This window comes from Maniola hyperantus, chromosome 6, assembly GCF_902806685.2.
Source record: "Maniola hyperantus chromosome 6, iAphHyp1.2, whole genome shotgun sequence".
NCBI classification, from domain to species: domain Eukaryota; kingdom Metazoa; phylum Arthropoda; class Insecta; order Lepidoptera; family Nymphalidae; genus Maniola; species Maniola hyperantus.
The window spans coordinates 16,795,807-16,804,051 of NC_048541.1; positions in this window are offsets into that span (position 1 = coordinate 16,795,807).

An 8,245-nucleotide genomic window follows, 5' to 3' on the forward strand; every position below is an offset into this window, starting at 1 on the left:
ATCAATAAATTAAATTGTATCTACATCTAGTATATAAACCAGAAGTCAATTTACATTTTAACAAATTATATTACAGCTGCACTATCAATGCAATCACATTAAACATTGACATTTATATTTTCACAAACATAATATGAGTAAGAAAAATTAATGTGTTCGTTTTTGATATAAAAATTGTTCATTTTCTTTGATTTTTAGTCTTAAGACCTTATTTCACAAATATCATATACATAATATCTCGATTTTTGTTTGTAAGCAAAAGATTACAAAACTTAAAACTCTTAAGATCAGTTGTTCAATATTAAATTTTAGCACCATATCGCCTTTTTAGGTGAGCAAAATACAACAAAACTTAAACTAATAATTACTACTAAGATCAGTTATTCAATTTTGGCACAATATCGCCTTTTTCGGTGAGCAAAAGACCACAAAACTTACTCCTAAGATCGGATGTTCAATTTCGCACAATATCGCCTTTTGGCGTGAGCAAAGGACCACAAAACTTACTCCTAAGATCAGATGTTCAATTTGGCACAATATCGCCTTTTGGCGTGAGCAAAGGACCACAAAACTTAAAACTAATCTTACTCCTAAGATCAGTTGTTCTAGGCACAATATCGCCGTTTTCGGAGAGCAAGAAGACCACAAAACTTAAAACTAATCTTACTCCTAAGATCAAAAGACCACAAAACTTAAAACTAATCATTACGCCTAAGATCAGGTTGCTCAATCCTCAATTGGCATAATATGGCCTGTTCAATGAACAAAAGACCACAAAACTTAAAACTAATAATTACTCCTAAGATCAGTTGCTCAACACTCAATCAGCATTGATATGGCCTGAACAAAAGACCACAAAACTTAAATCTAATCTTACTCCTAAGATCAGTTGCTCAACACTCAATCAGCATTGATATGGCCTGAACAAAAGACCACAAAACTTAAATCTAATCTTACTCCTAAGATCAGTTGCTCAACACTCGATCGGCATGATATGGCCTGAATAAAAGACCACAAAACTTTAAGGTCATTACTCCTAAGATCAATCGCTCAAGACTCAATTAGCATGATATAGCCTTTTTAAATGAACAACAGATCACAAAACTTAAAACTAGGATTTTATTTTTTTATTTAGCGTAATTCCTTGCAAACCCCTGGTCATAAAATTGTCATAAATCTTTATTTCCAATTCATAATAACTAATCTCTTTTTTTTAACATTATTTTCCTTTGTTAAATAACCGAAAAAATATTTTGTTTGTCTTTTAAAGCAGTGGCAAAGTGAAACATAACCATTGCCAATGCTACAGTATAGGGAAAAAAAAGAACCATAAAAAGACGAAGACAGCTTATTACCCATGAGAAACGAAATATATAACCTTTCACAGATTTAGGTTGGTACCTACTCAAAAATGAGAAAATTTACCATTAATTTCCACCCATAGAGCAATTTTAACACCTGAATAATTATCATTTTGTCTCTAATTAGGATATGTTTTCAAATCAATACATTTATTTTGTTGATGTTAATTAAACTACTTAACAATATATTGCAACACATAGAGTCCAATTCAGAAAGGTTTTATCTCACATACCCTGTGAAAAACAAGAAAATATTGTCGGCATAGAAAACCTAAGCTATGTACTGTGTATGTACTTGTATAAGTTAAAGCCAACCCCAGGCATTTTAATTTTTTTTTTTTTTTTAAACAAAAATTTAAATGAACTGCTGTTCGTTGGCAAGTGGTTTTTTTTCAAGACCAACTAGACCTAGTTTTAAAATGTTCATTATAGATCGAATTTTGAAATTATTTCAAAAGTTATTGACCTTGAAAAGTTTGTATTTTTAGGGCAAATTTTGAGGTAACTTCGTACGTAAAAAAAATTATTAAAAAAAACAAAAAAATGTAAAATTACTAACTTCATGTCTTATTTTACTTTATAATCATTTCAAATGTTCTTAGTTTGTGAAAAAAAAAGTGTTTTCTATTGCTAAAAATAGGCATAATTTCAAACGTCGATTTGCAATTCTCACGTTCCGTTTTAGGCTTTAAAAAAAAATCTTATTTGGGAAAACCTGAATGTTAGTAAAATTTGTATGAACTCAAGACTATAAGCTCACGACTCAAGCGATGGATATGTATAGTACCCCTTCTATGTCCATAGGCAAAGTTATCCGAACAGTTGAGAGACTAAGAAATATTACAAAAATACATTCTAAAAAGCGTACTCTAAATAAGTACAAGATGACGAAGTTGATCATTCGAGGCATCATTTCGATGCTATTCCGCGGTGTACTATCAATATAATTAATTCATCTTGCACGTCTTGTTCTTCTGAATGGACCAACTCCTTCCACTTTAAGGCCAACATTAACTATTGGTTTTCTTTTCATTTTTCTCAGAAACGAATTATGTAGTTTATTTCAACCATATTTCTGAAGCTGACCGAATATACAATTTAAGATCTCTCAAATCTTGTTTGCAAGGACAAAAAATTAAGCTTTATTATCTTATTGTACTGAACTAAAAAGCATGAGTTTGAAGTATTTTGCTCTTATGATACATAGAATGAATACATGCATAGAATCAGGAAACCGGTCCTATCGTTTTTTTTTTGAACAGATTATGTCCAAAATCTTGCCTAAAATTAAATTAATCAAATTGTTTACCTATGAAAATAGAAGTATAAATATAATACCTATAATATTAACTCATATTATCATTACTTAGTTACTTACGTTAGGTAGGTACGTAAGGTTTCTTTCCTAGGACGAGTCTACATTAGGTATGGGGATGTATACTATGTCAGTCAGTTTGTTCTTTATATTTAAAAGAGAATAGATTATGGTGTCTTAACACGTACGAGTATTAAATTATATTGGCAAAAGAGAGTCTGACAACAAAAATGATTGGAGCCACTGATTAAGTAATGTTAAAAAAAATCGCTTCTGCCTTTTTATGTACAAAAAACTAAAAATAATAGTGAACAAAACTAATTACGTAGGTACTTGTAAGCGTGTGACATTGTGAGTTCACACCGCAATGGAAATACTAAGAAGCCTTTAAAAACTAAATATTTAAGAATGAAATAAAAGCGTTGTTCATTTATGCATTTAAAAAAATTCAAATCATTAGATTTTTTTATTATTATTTTTATTTTATTTATTTTTATTATTATTTTATTTTGCAAATGGTTTAGTAACTTCTAGGAGCACCCAATTTCACAAAATATACCATTTGTATACGACATCCTACCATTCCCGCTACTATATCAATGTTACCTATCTTATCGAACTTATCGAACAGACTTAGTTCTGCCGCATATGCGGTAAAAAGATTCGCCAGTTGACAGACATAGAAACGGCGAGACTAGTACATTTTAGTTACTTTCACAGCATTATGTCATATGGTATATTATTATGGGGTAGTGCTGCTGATATAAATTCTATTTTTGTGCTGCAGAAAAGGGCTGTTCGAGCCATATATAGTATGGGACCACGAGAGTCACTGAGAACTAAATTTAGAGAAGTTAAAATTATGACTGTGCATAATCAATATATTTTTGAGAATTTATTGTACGTCCATAATAACATAAATAAGTTCAAGAAAAAAAAAGTGACTGTCATAATGTAAATACTAGAAATAATAATAAACTTGTAATGCCCACCTCCAGGCTAAGTAAAGTTTGCAATTCATTTATTGGAAAAAGTTTTTATAATAAGCTTCCAGAAGACATATTGGAGATGTCTCTGAACAAGTTCAAAGTTTTCATAAAACGTAAACTAATTGAAAAATCCTATTACAATGTACGGGGTTATTTAAATAAGCAAGCTTGGTAATGAGTTGCTTAACGGATTTGTATAGTGGTGATAATAAAAAGAATACCCGGCTGAGTTTGTTGTGGGCTCTTCTCAGACCTGGGCGCGTTTGGAACCCTCGTAGCTTTAGTTTTAAGTCTGCGCAATAACTATCACCACTATATCTTAGAAATCCAACATCTGACCATCAAAAAGAGTTATTAATTACCTATTTTGGATAAATCGTTTAACTTTGACTTTGAATTTATCTTTACTACAGTACTAACTAGTGATAAAACCGAAAAATAACTAAATCATGCTGGCCAAGGAAAAAACAGATTTCAGTATCCTATATTCAAAAAAAAATCAATTTTAGTTTTTGGATATTGTTACTTTCTATATAAATATGCGAGTACCATTTTCGGTCGAAACAATTTAACCCATTTACACCCGCTGTTCCCATTTGGGGCCGTTTCCTTAGGTGCCCCCCATTTTTTTTATTTTTTTTGAAACTATCTTTTCTTGTGTATGTATATTTGCAGTGCCAAAGAGTAAGATTTCGTAATAAAAATTAGAGTTTAGTGATTTACTGGATGAAGTGGATAAACTTGATGGTTTTATTTACTTCTTTGAGCTATAGACCCAAAAGGAAGGCGTTATTTTTTTTTTTTAATTTACGTCTGAATTTTTTTTTTCCCACTCACTTATAGTGTCTAGTAGTAAATAATGTTTTTATGTTAGATATTTTTAAAGATCACAATGAAGTGAGATATTTTAGTATGATGTGGGTACCCAAATGGGTTAAAATTAATAGGAAATATTTGGTTTTTTTTTAACGAATAAATCGAATTCTGTAGTGTATCTATCTCGTGACGAATTCAAATACCCAAGTTCGCATGAATTACACAAATTATTACATTAATAACACAAACATTAGTGTCACCAGAATGTAGGTACAAAATAATTGTTACAACAAAGTGATTTTTGCAGCTCGATTACGGTAGAATGACAACTATAATGTCACAACCGCAATCACCCCTGATCAGCTGAGATTCGCTCACTATTGGCTACAATGCCTTATCGCGATAAGATTAAACAAGAATACCCTTAACTCAGCCAATCGCAACAATTACGATCGTAACAATGATTGATTGTTTCCGGATTGACCTTCTGATTATATTGGTCGACTACTAGCGAATATCAGTATTAAAATTATTTTGTAACTACCTTCAGATAATGAATAAATCACTAAACATTTTTCATTGTTCAACAATTAAGCCTTAACACTAAAGCACTAAAATATTCTAAAACTTGGTCAAGTTAATTTTTCACAAATAAATTACAACTGAATTTACCATCATTCGAAGTCTCTTATTCCGAGAGTTGTTTATGAATCTAAGTATGAATACTTATCCATTGTGGCGTTTGCGCTCTTACGTTCACATCAGCGTCATGAATATCCAGCCATCATCACTCGTCGTACGGACCGTATAGCTCAGCATTTTATGAAAAGAGACATAAAAACAAATTAACATATTAAAATAAAACAATACTTTTTTTTATATCCTGGCAAACAATGCTAATAATTTAACATTTCTTATCAACAATTTAATACTTATGGAATTTGCAATTGATATAAAAGGGATCTTGCAAAGCTATTTTCAATTTTGCTCGCCATGTTATAAGGTTAGCACCATGGATCTATTAGCACACGATTATTTACTAGACTATTACAACATAATTATCTAATAAATCTATGAGGTATCAGTAAAGAATGTACTTAAGTGGAGTTTAAGCCTTATTTAAAAAAAAAGTCCATGATCATGGAGTTGTATCAATCAATCCAAGTTTAAATTACTTCTATTTCTAAAGTACACGCAGGTACTCTGCGTTAATACATCCAAAATATTTAACAACAGAACATCAATTCAAGGTTGGCACTTGTCTAAAAATTGTTGCATATACTTAGAGGGTACCGGTATTAATAAAAAGTTATTGTTTGCCTTTGCAAACCTTTCTATTCTCTAATATCTTTATATTGTGCACCCACATTGACATGTGTTCCGGCATGGACCCACATTCGAACCATAAATATTTCAATTTAATCCACGATTTAATCAAATAAGGCCTCTATACTTTGCAATAATCATTATATCATAATATTTCGACTTCTTATTATTTTTTCTTAACTACCTACACGTAACAGTTTTCATACTAATTAAAGGAGAATGACAGATCCTGACTCACTAATTTACACACAATTTAAATTATACTAGCGGCACGCTATGATGGCCGGTTTGACGTTTGTCCGCTCATGAAGTTCCGTATTAATTGATAACGACTTTGAAGGAAATAATTGTATTACTTTATTGACGATAGTGATGTGCAGAGATTCATAAATTTTATCGAATGTAGTTTTAGGTTTAGGACTCAAAATTTATTTATTAAATTGATTTCTTAAATGTATACAAGTGTAGAAAAATCAGTTTGCACCATTTAAGGGGTGAATGTACTTGTGAATATGAACAATTTTCACTATGTGGACAAACCTCTGAAATCGCAAAAAAATATCAATAAATTTTTAAAAATGGAATCTAATACGATCGTCACATAGGATCGCTGGCTAGCACAACTACTACCCTCCGGCAAACTCGCGTCAATGCTCAATGCAAAACAAAGCAGTTTCGAATTGACGTTGCTTCGAAAAGTATAAACTGTCAGTGCAATGCGATTGTGATATAGTTTTGACCTGGCTTTGGATTTCAAATATTGATACTGCATTACTGTTGACCCTTGCTCGTTAATTTGGACTCTGTTCAAGCCCTTTGTTGTGGATTTCGTCGATATGACCGAACGTACGCAGAGAACTGTTCTAAATAGTCAGACACGTGAGTTCCTAATACGCCTTCGTAACTATTTCGATCGTGAAGCTCAAAATGGAGGGCCAATTTTACCTATAACGTCAGTGGTTGAACGCGTAGCTGATGCGCTTAATATTGGACAACGAACTGTTAGACGGATAACTAAAAAAAAATATGGCGAGACTGGCACAGAAGAAAATAAACTTCACACACCAAAAAGAGAAAACGAGCAAAACCAGTCGTAGGCATCGATAGCTTTGATGCCGATGCTATCCGAAGACATGTTTACGGCTACTATTTACAGAAGGAGTATCCAACAAGAAAAAAGTTGGTGCATTCACTGAAGGAAGCTGGATTATTCTTCGGTGGGGAAAGTTCTTTAACGAAGATTTTGAAGACCATTGGATTTCGATACAAAAAATGTAACAAACGCAAAATATTGATGGAAAGATTTGATATAGCGATGGCAAGGTATACTTTTTTACGGCAAGTGAAAGAAATCAAAAATTGGCAAAATGTTGTGTTCTTGGATGAAACATGGCTTAATGCTAACCATACTGTAGGCCGTTCTTGGAACGATGACACAGCAGCATCTACTTCCAAAGTTCCTGTAGGAAAAGGATCGCGACTTATAATTTGTCACGCCGGAACCATCAACGGGTTTGTCGAAGGTTCTCTCATGGCTTTTGCGTCAAAAACCACTGGAGACTATCATGAAGACATGAATGGAGAAAAGTTTACTGAATGGTTTACCTCAATGTTGTGTAGCCTCCCTGAACCATCTATTATAATTATGGACAACGCCCCATACCACTCGATGCAAATTGACAAGCCACCTGCCCAATCCCAAAAGAAAGCTGATATCGTCGCATGGCTTCGTAAAAATGGCGTAGATGCAAACATGAATATGTTAAAAGCGGAATTAGTACGTCTTTTAAAAGAAAACAAACCAACCAAGATCCGATACGTCATTGACGAAATAGCATTAGAACATGGGCACAGAGTTATACGGTTACCGCCTTACCATTGTGAGTATAATGCGATTGAGTTGGTGTGGGCTCAAATTAAGGGATATGCTGCAAGACACAATACAGAACCCCCATTTACCACAAAAAAAATGCTAAAATTATTAGAAGAAGCTTGTGAACATGTGACTAAAGGAGACTGGGAAAAGGTTGTGAATAGAACTGTTAAATTAATAAGGGAAGATTATGAAAGAGATGTGAAAATAGATAATATTATAGAAAACGAACATATAATTATTAATGTATGTGATGATAGCAGTGACGACAGTGAAAATAGTAGTATGGACGAATCTGATTAATTATGGCCTTTTGTGGCACCTTTTTCGGTATCTTTTGTATTCATATGTTTCTTGTGTGCATATAAAGTATGTATATTCATTTTCGTTCAAATATTCAGTTCGTTCAAATAAATTAAATAAACATATACATTTTTGTTTTATTAAACCTATTTAATCAGGTACAAAAACAAAACTTAATTGTTTTTTGTTCGAGAATAAATTGACATTCCACATCACTATTGTAATGTGTCAAACCGGCCATCATAGCGTGCCGCTAGTGTAA